This window comes from Bombina bombina, chromosome 1, assembly GCF_027579735.1.
Source record: "Bombina bombina isolate aBomBom1 chromosome 1, aBomBom1.pri, whole genome shotgun sequence".
Lineage (NCBI taxonomy): Eukaryota > Metazoa > Chordata > Amphibia > Anura > Bombinatoridae > Bombina > Bombina bombina.
Window position 1 is genome coordinate 919,602,872 of NC_069499.1, and position 12,904 is coordinate 919,615,775.

The 12,904-nt window shown below is 36.4% G+C and overlaps 1 protein-coding gene across 2 annotated transcripts in view; it reads left to right on the plus strand.

Annotated features, from left to right (window-relative positions):
- The window catches only part of ACSF3 (acyl-CoA synthetase family member 3), a 123,370-nt gene that overhangs the window by 13,928 nt on the left and 96,538 nt on the right, over positions 1-12,904 (plus strand). The gene's annotated exons all lie outside the window — the stretch shown is intronic.

Consider the following 12,904-nt stretch of genomic DNA (forward strand, 5'->3'; position numbering starts at 1 on the left):
TACATTCTGGCCAATTGATATGTAGTTGGACCGCAGAATGGTCTGACCATGGGGTGGGCGAGATCGTACATTTAGTAAATTGGGATTATCCCATCTGATTAGTGAAAATGTAATCTATACGGCTATAGGATTTATTTGGATAAGAGTAAAACGTGTAATCCCTTTCAAGTCTCCTCCCAAATAAACCGGACCTTAGATATATCTAGGAGTCTGTTAAACATTTTGGTAATAAAGGGTTTTGGGGTACTATTTGGTGCGTAGATGTTAACAAGGGTTATAGGCTGTCCGTAGAGAAGTCCCATCAAGCCTAAAAATCTGCCCTCCGTGTCTACTGTTTTATTGATCAATGTAAAGGGTAGTGTCTTTTTAATTAAGATGCTTACCCCCCATTTTTTAGTGGGGCCAGAGCTGTGAAAATGTTGGGTATATATACGGCCAAAGTATTTTGGCCAACTGTGCCTTTTAAAATGGGTCTAAAACGTGGTTTAGAAAGGAGCGCCAAATCTTGGCGAGGTCTGGTGCGGTATAGGTGTGAAAATATGGTATTCTGTCTGAGAAATTGTATAGCGCTATAGCTCAGCTACAATTATGGTAGTTGTGCTGTATAGATGTGTAGGTTTTGATATCTAGATATAAGATCTAAGAGTGGCACAGTTGATACATAAAAGCATTTAATACATATTAAACATATAAAACAAGGGTGTCGTTTAAAATATATTTTAACAGAACGGCAAGAAATAATGTGTAAAAACACATAAACACATAAATATCTATAAAAACACGCGTGTTTTGCTTTTTAGCTGTATGTATAATGTCTCATAAAATTCGTCTCATATATAGTTGTGTTGGCATAAATCTGAAAATAATAAACAATAAAAAATAATAAAAAACAATGAAAAGTAAATAATGTCCAATAATCCCTTCTCAAAGTTAAGAGATATATAAAAAAAGGTTAAGTAGTGTCCAAAAATCCCTTCTCAAAGTTAAGAGATATAAATAGATTTTCACATGTGTATCCAAAAAATAAACTGTCCAAATTTAAGTGTTGTCCAAAAACGTGGTATAAATGAATAGTGCAAATCCAGCAGATTCAAAAGTTCTATTAAAAAAGCTTTGCAAAAAACATTTCAAAGAGACATTTAAAAAACATCAAAATGAAGGTAGAAAAAAAGGTCTATCAAAATATGGTGACAAAGAATAATCCGTGAAGTCAATCCAAAATAGTGATAAAAATAAGTCCAAAAAAGATGTAAAATATCCAAAAGATAAAAAACAAAAAATAAATGATTAGTATGTGCACAAACTAGTGAGAGTGATCCCAAAAAGGGGGCTTATGTGGAGGGGTTATGTTTCCATGTAGAAAAATTATTTGCTGTATAAAAATAAAAAATAAAAATAAAAATAAGCAAAAATACAAAAATATAAATAAAAATAATCCTAGGGAATCTTCAAACCCTGAAAATAAAAGATAATAACAATAGTGTAATACTGTATTATAATTCAACAATCAAGGAATAAATAGCTCACCATAGCTCTGTCAACGCGTTTCGGCCCTCAAGAGAGGCCTTTATCAAGACTATAGTATGGTGTGGGTGAGCTGAAGACTTTATACCTTTCTCTAACCAATCAAATTGCATTGAAATTGCGCCAAATTTTTGCGCCAAAATTTCGCGCCAAAATTTCGCGCCAAAAATGTGGTACCGGAAGTGTTGAGCCGGAAGTGCTCATCTGTATAAAAAAAATAAATAAATAAATAAATAAATAAAAAAAGTTCACATTTGTCTCTGTATCATTTAGATAAGGCTTTTATTTAGAGTTTGTCTATGTCTATGTTTATTAAACATTGTCTATGTTGTTCCTAATGTGTTTATTCGTGTTATGTGCCTTAGTAGTTAGCTGTGGGGTCAAATGTTATGGTTTGCCGGTGTTTTTTTTTTTTTTTTTTTAACCGGAAATGGCCGCTGAGATGTAAACATCCGGTTAAGCTATATCGGATGTTATGGGTGAGGCGGAAGTGGTATTTACTCTGTACCAATCAGATCTGGAGGGGCAGAAAGCTGTTATCCCACATGTAGAGCCAGTTTTACAACTTGGCATGAAATATATGACAAAATACCGGTACGTTTCTGAACCGGAAGTAGCCGGAAAAATTAAGATACTTTAACATCCGGTAAGATTGAGCCGGATGTTGCACCTTACCGGTCATGGTTAAACCGGAAGTGGTGTGTATCCTAGCCTATTCAAATTCAAAGGGACAAAAAGTGTTAACCTTGGTATTTGTCTAGTGAACAAAATCAATGTAGGGATCACGGTACAGAGAGTGTATATTGTAAAATACACAGTTTATATATATTGGAAAATATATATATATATCGAAAAATACATAATCTAATAAATAGAGATCTAAAAACCTTAAAGGAACTTTTGGAAACTTTCTAAAAAACTTTTTAGGATAAAAATATAAAAGATATGTAGTATAAAGAAAAACTTTTTTACAATGCATCTATGATTGGTTAGAAAATCTATAGAAGGAGTACATTTGTATCAACCTGTATTCTCTTTTTGTCATGTGCAATATTGGGTATTGGAAGTCTTATTTTCTATCTAAATGTGCCTGGTATAAAAATTAGTTAACCATGTGCGCACTATGATAGGAGTTTTTTGAAATCTGATGTGGATATGAAGGAAACTTGTCTCATACAAGTATATGAATGTATTTATGTAGATTGTGAGATCAATGGGTACTTTTATCGATCTAATTGATTAGTTGTCTTTTGGGGAATTGTGAATTTAAATTTGTTATGAGGTGTAATCATGTTGTTGGTATTGGGATTATGTTACCTCTATACACATTTTAAATTGTGTTTATATTCTTATGAAGAGTCAGGCTTCGGTTACTTTCTAACTTATTCTGTTAGATATTTCCCAGATGGAGAGGTTGCTAAGTCAAGTGTCTCTTATGCTGTTGACATATTATGGGATCATATCTTGTTAATATTATTGGCATCTCATATGCTGTTGACATATTAGGGGATCATATCTTGTTAATGTTATTGGCATCTATATAGTCTCTCTGTATGTGTAATAAGGTTTGTTGGAACTCATCTTATGGCTATTTGAGTAGAGCAATAAAAATAAAGATGATTAGATTGGCTTTAGAGATCCTAATATAGATCTTTGTGTGGAGCAATAAAATATTTGGATAAGAGTAAAACGTGTAATCCCTTTCAAGTCTCCTCCCAAATAAACCGGACCTTAGATATATCTAGGAGTCTGTTAAACATTTTGGTAATAAAGGGTTTTGGGGTACTATTTGGTGCGTAGATGTTAACAAGGGTTATAGGCTGTCCGTAGAGAAGTCCCATCAAGCCTAAAAATCTGCCCTCCGTGTCTACTGTTTTATTGATCAATGTAAAGGGTAGTGTCTTTTTAATTAAGATGCTTACCCCCCATTTTTTAGTGGGGCCAGAGCTGTGAAAATGTTGGGTATATATACGGCCAAAGTATTTTGGCCAACTGTGCCTTTTAAAATGGGTCTCTTGTAAATAAATAATATCTGCCCCACATTTTGCTAAAGCAGATAACGCCTTTACAGGGAGAGTTCAATCCTTTTGCATTTTGCGATAAAATAATCAGAAAACTGGGTTTTTTAGAGTGTTGGTATGTCATGGTGGAGGCATGTGTGTGTAACAGATTGTAATGATCAGGGTATATAATTGACCAAAGAATTGTAAGTTAAGCTGTGAGACCTCTGTTGCACATGAAATAGACAATTTTACATAGCATGCATAGCATAGGTAAATACAATAAACCAATAACTTTGAGTTAACTTCAGAAACTGCAACATAAGCAAAAAACAAAATATACACATCTCTAAGTCTAGAATTAGACATAAATTAGAGTAAAAATTCTAGGGGGGGTGGAGAAAGCAGACCTCTTAATAAAAAGTTATATTACTTTAAACCCTCTTTCCCATAAAACTATGGGGGAGGGACATCATTAAAATCCTGGGGAGTGTTGTAGATAATAAAAGTCTACATGACTTAAGGTGACCTGGGGATAATTAAGGGTAAGAACAGCATTGGCACCATACTAAGGGGGGGATGATCTGCGGTACCTGATCAGGTGGTATACCTTAACCAGAAAGTGTGTACATCGGGGGAACCCGGTTTGGTATTAAGTTCTGCAAGAGAGTCCACAAAGTCAGCCCTCCTCGGGGCTAAAGGAGTGAAGGGAAGTCTGTGGTGGAGTGCCTCTGATCTCTCCCGCTTGTCTCTGTTCGGAAGTCTTGCGTGGTAATTTAGTTTGCCATTTTGTAGTGTTCATCTTTGTTCTTTTAGGTAGTGCCTGAAGGGGAAGGAGGTACAGAGGATTCTATTGATGGCTGGTCTATACCTAAATCTTTGCAAAAGGATGGAATGTGGCAAATATATCTCCTATCATTCTGTATATCCAACAGTTGCACGGGGAATCCCCATCTGTAAGAGATCTTCCTGTTTCGGAGCAGAGATGTAAGTGGGAGGAATTATTTTCTCATTTGTAGAATTCTCATAGAAAGGTCTTGGTAGACTTGAACTACATTGCCTCTAAATTTGATGGGCTGGTGTTTTCTTGATTGATTGAGTAGCATCTCCTTTTCAAGTAAGTTTTTGAATCTAATAATGACGTCTCTGGGTGGGTCATTTTCTGGAGGTTTGGGTCTAAACGTCCTGTGAGCGCTAACCCATAAGATGTCATTTGGGTAGGCAGATTCTTTTATGGAGTTAAAGAAAGATTGCAAGTACTCAGGAAAGTCTCTTGGTAGAATGGACTCAGGAATTCCACGCAATATAAGGTTCTTCCGTCTGCTCCTATTTTCTAAATCATCGATCTTATCCATAAGTGCTGTTATTGTTTCCTGATGGGATGAAGTCTTATCATCTAGTCTCTGAATGTAATCTCTTACTTCTTCAGTCTTTGCCTCTAGCATTTCGACTCTAGAGCCTAGATTATGTAGGTCCTGTTTTAGTTCCGTTAACTCCTCTCGGAGACAGGTTCCAAATATGTCAGATATCTCTTGCTTTGTCGCAAAGTTAGACAGTAAGGAGGCAGAAGTATTGTCAGTTATGGCTATAGTCGCCGATGGTTCAGTTATATGACCTCCTGGGCTACGTGAAGGAGTGCTTTTATTAGAAGAGCTTGGCAGAGGAGTTGTATGTTCCGTGGCAAAAAATGAGGACATGGTGTGAGATTTTGTTTGTCTTCTAGCTGTCATCAAGTTTTAGGGAGGTAGGGTAGCTATGTGATGAACTGTGTTGAATTAAATTGTAGCAGGCAAATTGGGAGTTCAATCTAACTATTGCCTGATGCGTACTTATAGCCCGCGTGTACAGTGTATTTTAAATCACTGTAATAGGAGAAATAGGACAATTTCCAGCCCACACTGTTACTCAGTTAGATAAAAAAATGGTCATTACTCCCTACTGTCATGCAGACAATATTTCAGTAGTAAATAAGGCATTAAAGGCTGAGTAGTATATGAAGAGTATATAAGGATTGTGTGGTCTGCTAACAACATTGATGCTGAATTTGCTGTTAAGTTTTATGTAGTAATGCCCTGCTGAATTTCGGTCTCAATATCCAATATCAGCAGAAAATGCTGTCTGTTACGGATCTTAGCGCGTGGGCTCTATTCGCCCCAAAAGAGGGTGTAAAAATGGCGCTCTGTGTAACGCTGTTCTAGGAGGCGCAGCGCAGCTATTCCCCTCGAGTCTCACACAATCCGTGAAGAGAAGGTAAAATCTCTAGTGTGTTAGTCTGTGCGCAGAGCAGGATGGTATCATCAAGGAAAGCGGCAGCAGGGCGGTCAGCACAGAGTTTAAGTGGCGTCTAATGTAAGTGAAGGAGGACCGCCAAGATGGCACCGAGATCAGTGTAAGACAAAGTCTAAGTTTCTGAGACACATATAGCCCAACTTTGCTGATGTTTGATGGGCCGGTAAGGCTGAGGATTAAGTCAGGTTGTGTGACTATGAGCCGGGTGGAGTGTGGTTAGAAATATATCTGAAAATGTGTTAACGCTGTCCTGTGCTTACTCTCACCTCTTGTACTGCGCGGGCAATGCCGTAAAAGGAGAGATGTAAGTTAAGGCTTTGATCCCAGGTTCTCAGGTCTGTAGGTCAGCTCCGGATCACTGAGCTTAAGCAGAAGGGCTTATTTTAACTGCCCAGGAAAAGTGCTTTAAGAGGTCTGCTTCGCAGAGCACCGGAGTTACGCAGCCATCTTAACTGCTGCCAGGCTCCGCCCCATGTACATGTGCTTTCTAATACAGGATACCAAGAGAACAAAGTCAATTTGATCATAAAATTAAATTGCAAAGTCTCTTAAAATTGCATTCATCTGAGCCATGGAAGTTTAGACAAGGGTGTGTGGAAGGAGGTCAGTTAAACTAACATTAATTAAATTGTATATACGAGGCATTTTTTTAAAGAAAGTATATTTAGAAAATGTAATTTTGTAAATACCATAGACATATTACTTTTATAGACAACTTTATATGTTTATAATTTTACTAGACAATATAACAGTAAATTACTGCTCTGAAATCTTTTTCTTTTTTTAAGTTTGACAGTTATTTTCTCTATCTTTATATAACAGCTTGTGTAAAAATATAGATATTCTGTGGTCCAAATAATCAGTCTTTCAAGTAAAGCTGGTACTTGTTACTATATGGTGCAGACAAACCAGCTGTTTTTCTTTTGAAATATAAAAAGCCTTATGTCATATATAAATAAACATTGCAGTGTTTCTACCACAAAAACAACCTGTCTTGTTTTTTTCCCTACACTATGTAAGTAAATGATCGCCTGGTACATAATGCCTCATACGTCTGTATCAGTTCCGCTGATTGATATTCTACATCCTTACATTCCGCTCAACATAAGGCTTCTGCTTCTCTGTAAACATCCTATACCTGTGGCAGAGGAACAGCTCTGAGGCACAAGGCAACATTTATAAAACACCTCTACATTAGTGTGCACACAGCAGGTGGTCAGTGTAAGCAGCTGTGTGCAATACAGGATGCACCCAACACTCTGTTGTTTTAATAGGTGGAACCGTGTTCTGAAGAACAAGCAAGTACTACTGATACTGCTAACTTTTGTTATTTACTCAATGGCTTTACCTATATTTATTTATTCTAATTTAGTTTGCATATTTTTATGCAGAGGTGTTTGCTATCTATTTTGCATACAATTTACACAGTTACGTTGTCTTGTTTGATGCTTAATCTTTTGCTATGTCCATTAACCCTTTTTAATGACCATGTATTTTGAAAATCATACAACATTTTTTTTGGGGTGATTGACATGCTGTATTTGTTACAGCATTTGTGATTGGTTCAGGGTGACACACAAAGGAGGCAAGTAGCTGGCAATACACATAGCGACTGGATTTGTATACAAGTGGACATTTTTCCTGATGTGCCTGCAAACTACAAATCTATATTATTTCCACACAGACTGAGAATGTTGTTTGGAATAAAAGCGTTTTTAGCAGGTGTCTTTAAAAGGTAGATTGTTGTTGCCCATTTGTAAGTGATAAGATTGTTGTGTGATTTTCTTGTTGTCAGTGCTGATGGCTTCAAGTTAAAAGAAATGCATAAAATGTGCTTTTGATAAGTATATTCTACACCACAACTATGGAATCAAGTGCAGGAGTTGGTATTTTGGTTAAAGTTACAGTAAACAGCTTGTACTTACAAGATACGTCTGTTGTCTTGCTATAGAATAATGTCAGCTAAGTCACATTGTTTACTGCAGTTGTTTTTAAATAGCCACTGCTTAAAGGGAAAGTATACACTCATTTTTATATAACTGCATGTAATAGACACTACTATAAAGAATAATATGCACAGATACTAATATAAAAATCCAGTATAAAATGGTTTAAAAACGTACTTAGAAGCTTTCAGTTTAGCTCTGTTGAAAAGGCAGTTGGAAAGCCCACAGCAAGTGGGAAATAAGACCCTCCCCCTCCCCCTTCTTTTGCATATGAAAAGACCCTTTACACAAACAGGAGCAAGCTGGAGTAGGTAGCTGACGGTATTCTCATAAAACTTTGGGGCTTGGTTAGGAGTCTGAAAATCAGAGCAATGTTATTTAAAAATAAGCAAAATTATACATTTAAAAAAAAAAAATATTGCTTTAAAAGATAGATAATCCCTTTATTACCCATTCCCCTCTTCTGCATAACCAACACAGTTATATTAATACACTTTTTACTTCTCTGATTACCTTATATCTAAGCCTTTGCAGACTGCCCCCTTATTTCAGTTCTTTTGACAGACTTGCATTTAGCCAATCAGTGCCCTCTCACTTGTAAATCTACGTGTGTGATCACGTTATCTGTATGGCACACATGAACTTATGCCCTCTAGCTGTGAAAAACTGCCAAATGCATTGAAATAAAGGGGCGGGTTTTAGAAATTAGCATATAACCCTACCTAGATTTAGCTTTCAACAAAGAATACCAAGAGAACAAAGCAAATTTTATGATAAAAGGGAATTGGAAAGTTGTTTAAAATTGCATTCCCTATCTGAATCATGAAAGTTTAATTTTGACTAGACTGTCCCTTTAAGAGCAGGCCCATTTCTGGAGCACCATATGGCAGCAGTTTTGCAAGAATGTTTTATATTGCGCTCCAGATGACTACCTAAGTATCTCTTCACCAAAGAATATCCTGGGAACGAAAGCAAATTTGATAATAAAGTAAATAGGAAACTATTTTAAAATTGTATGCCCTGTCAGAACCACAAAATATTTTTTGGGTTTCATATCCCTTTAAGTAAGCTGTGATTCATCACAAGATCATGACATTTGGTGAGCAGAATGCGCATGCTCAAGGCTAGCAAATGATACGAGGTAATTAAATACAAATATGCTAAATGAACACCATTTCAAACTTGATGGGTTCTCTCTCTACCCCCCCCCCCCCAGTAGGTTGATTTCTGCTGCTGGAGGATCTTGTTTACATTTAGACATAGATTTACGATGATTTTCTATAGCCAATACTTCAGTATTGCCATTTTTAGTGTAGGTTCCAAAGTTCTAAAGCATCTATATTAAAGTACCAAATAGAGGCAATGGAGCTATTTGTTACCAATTTAAAGGGACAGTAAATATATTGTAATTACAAGACATTTCTGTTGTGTTTCTGTAGAATAACCAGCTAAGTCTTAATGTTTTTAAAACAAATTAACATCATTTTAACTGCAATTATTTATCAATAGCCAAACTCCACCCAGCATTTGCCTTATTTAGAGGAGCCAATCTGGGCTTTAGTTTACAGACAACAAGGCTACACTCAAGCAGATAAATTGGACATTTGGGAGTATATTAAAGGGGAAAACTATGTCATAGTACAATATCCCTTTAAAGTGAATGTTAACTTTCATGAATCAGTACCCATTTTTTAAAAAAACTATTAAAAACAGGGGCACTTTCATTCATGAAAGTTTACATTGCACCGGATTTTACAAATACTTACCTTCTTCTTAATTCAGCAAAGAAATATGTTCTGAAGGAAACAGTTATCATGCTTTTATTCACTTCATTTGAATGGATCAGGAGTGTACAGAATTTAGTTTGATGGGATCTACTTTTTTTAAACGTTGTTGGTGTGATGATACACTGCATAAACTTAAAGTGAATGTCAACTTTCATGAATCAGTGCCCGGTTTTTAAAAAAAACTATTAAAAACAGGGGCACTTTCATTCATGAAAGTTTATTTTGCACCGGATTTTACAAATACTTACCTTCTTCTCCTCAACACCGGATCGCCCCTCGCCCCGCCTGCTTCTTCCTGCTGTACTAATACAGCAATGGCTAACAGGCTTCCTCCAATCACGGCGTAGCATTACCAGATGAACGCTCCTGGGTGGGAAGCCGTGATTAGAGAGAGACGATTTCGTTATTTCTGACGAAGTACAGAGGAGCTGCAGGCGTGGGATCGGCGATCCGGTGTTGAGGAGAAGAAGGTAAGTATTTGTAAAATCCGGTGCAAAATAAACTTTCATGAATGAAAGTGCCCCTGTTTTTAATAGTTTTTTTTAAAAACCGGGCACTGATTCATGAAAGTTGACATTCACTTTAAGTTTATGCAGTGTATCATCACACCAACAACGTTTAAAAAAAGTAGATCCCATCAAACTAAATTCTGTACACTCCTGATCCATTCAAATGAAGTGAATAAAAGCATGATAACTGTTTCCTTCAGAACATATTTCTTTGCTGAATTAAGAATTATGAATATCTTAAAATGTACTGACAATCAGCTGTCATCTCTTGTATAAGTTCAATAGGCTGAACCTTGTATCAATTGTAATATACAGTATTGATATCTATGTTCAAATGTTCCAATTGTCAGAGCAGATTTTCAGAGTCTGTGTTAAAGTGAATGTAAAGTTTAGTAGTTTAATACACAGTATATAAAATTATTTATAAAAACATTGACACTTTAATTCATTAAAATATTTAAAGACACTCCCTTTGTAAAATATTTACCATTTAGTGATGGTAAACATTGTGCCGTTCCTCCGCCAGTATCTCATACTTGATTTAGCTGAGCGATGACAAATCAGGCTTCATCCAATTGTTGCATGCCCCAAGTGGGGCACGCAACGATTAGATGAAGTGAGATTCGTCATCACTCAGCTAAAACAAGTTTGAGATGCGGGCGGAGCAATGTTTACTAAATGGTAAATATTTTACAAAGGAAGTGTCTTTAAATATTTTAATGAATTAAAGTGTTTTTATAAATAATTGTATATACTGTGTATTAAACTACTAAACTTTATAGTCACTTTAAAGTACAGATTAGAGGGCATCATAGTTGAAATAACTACCAGGACCCAAAGAGAACTGCTGGTCCTAAGCAGAAACTGCAGCTGAGCCAATGAGCAGTGCTTGCTGCACAGATGGGTCGTGTGACTAGCGTTGTTGATTGGCCTTTAAATAACCCAGGCCCAGTTACTATTGTTAATGCATCTATGCTGTAGTTAGTATAAATATTCTGATCGTCTGGCTAGTTAGTGGGTCCTGATGAGGTTCTGTATTTGAAAGTGAGCTGCTGTTGCAGATTCCACAGTAAAAGGCTGCAGCATGAAACATCACATTTCACAGTAATAAAAGTTAAGATACCCTGTTGTAATTACTATTTATTGGTTCCTATCTCAAAACCAGTGTCTCTCATTTTTATATTATTTTGAAACCAAATTAAACAACAACAAAAATAAATTCTTTAAAGCTTACCTGGTTAGAAACATTAAATTAAATAATTATCCATTGGTATACTGTGCCATGATAATCTAAGAAATATAAATAGAGGGGGGGGGAGAACGGCCCTCTCCCGCTTTCCCTATGAGTAGTGTACCATATAAAATGTGTTCATATTATGTTCTCAAGATGGTTTATATTCTTATATTTTTATGTCAGTTTAAAATATACACAAAACTGTGGGCTTAAAAGGACAATAAAGCCAAAATGGGACATAAAACCCAGAAATGTTCTTTTATGATTCAGATAGAGCATACATTTTAAATAACTTTCCATTTTACTTTAATTATCAAATTTGCTTCATTTTCTAATCAGGGCTCGAAAAACCAGGGAGCTACAGGCTCCTAGAATTTTACCCCTGACTCCTAACTGTTTTGGTTATTCTCCATATATCTATATAGTCCAGGGCTCGACAAACCCAAGAGCCAGGTAGCCACTGGCTCCTATAATTTTACCCCTGACTCCTAACTGTTTTGGTTATTCTCCATATATCTATATAGTCCAGGGCTCGACAAACCCAAGAGCCAGGTAGCCACTGGCTCCTATAATTTTACCCCTGACTCCTAACTGTTTTGGTTATTCTCCATATATCTATATAGTCCAGGGCTCGACAAACCCAAGAGCCAGGTAGCCACTGGCTCCTAGAATTTTACCCCTGACTCCTAACTGTTTCGGTTATTCTCCATATATCTATATAGTCCAGGGCTCGACAAAACTAAGAGCCAGGTAGCCACTGGCTCCTATAATTTTACCCCTGACTCCTTACTGTTTCGGTTATTCTCCATATATCTATATAGTCCAGGGCTCGACAAACCCAAGAGCCAGGTAGCCACTGGCTCCTATAATTTTAACCCTGACTCCTAACTGTTTCGGTTATTCTCTATATAGTCCAGGGCTTGACAAACCCAAGAGCCAGGTAGCCACTGGCTCCTAGAATTTTACCCCTGACTCCTAACTGTTTCGGTTATTCTCCATATATCTATATATATATACGACTGCTCCAAAATTCCTAAATATTCTTACTGGCTCCTAAATTAACATATTTATGCACTACTGGGAGGTGCTGAACACATCCGGGGAGCTAATAACAAGGCATATATGTGCAGCTGCCAATGAGCATCTAACTCCCAATAGTACATTGCTGCTCCTGAGCCTACGTGGATACCAAGAAAGCAAACTGTTAGTAGCAATAACTGGAAAGTTATTTAAAATTGCATTTTCTGTCTGAGTCATAGAAGTTTAATTTTGACTTTTCTGCCCCTTTAACATTTCATCTTTCAGTCAGAGCATGTTATAAAAATAAAAAAACTTTCTAAGCTACTTCTATTTTGAAATTGACTGTTTGCTTTGTATGTTAAGAGTAAACATAGGTGGCCTAATTTGAGCTCAGGAGCATGCACGTGTCTTTAGCTCTTTTGCATCTAATTTAATAATATAAGTACATTGACAAAACCTTAACATTGCATGCTTTATCTGAAATATGAAAGTTTATTGATGGCATTATTGTTCCTTAAAAGGACCGTAACGTCTTAATTAGATATTCACGATTTAGATAGAGAATACAATTTTAAACTTTCCAATTTAATTCCAT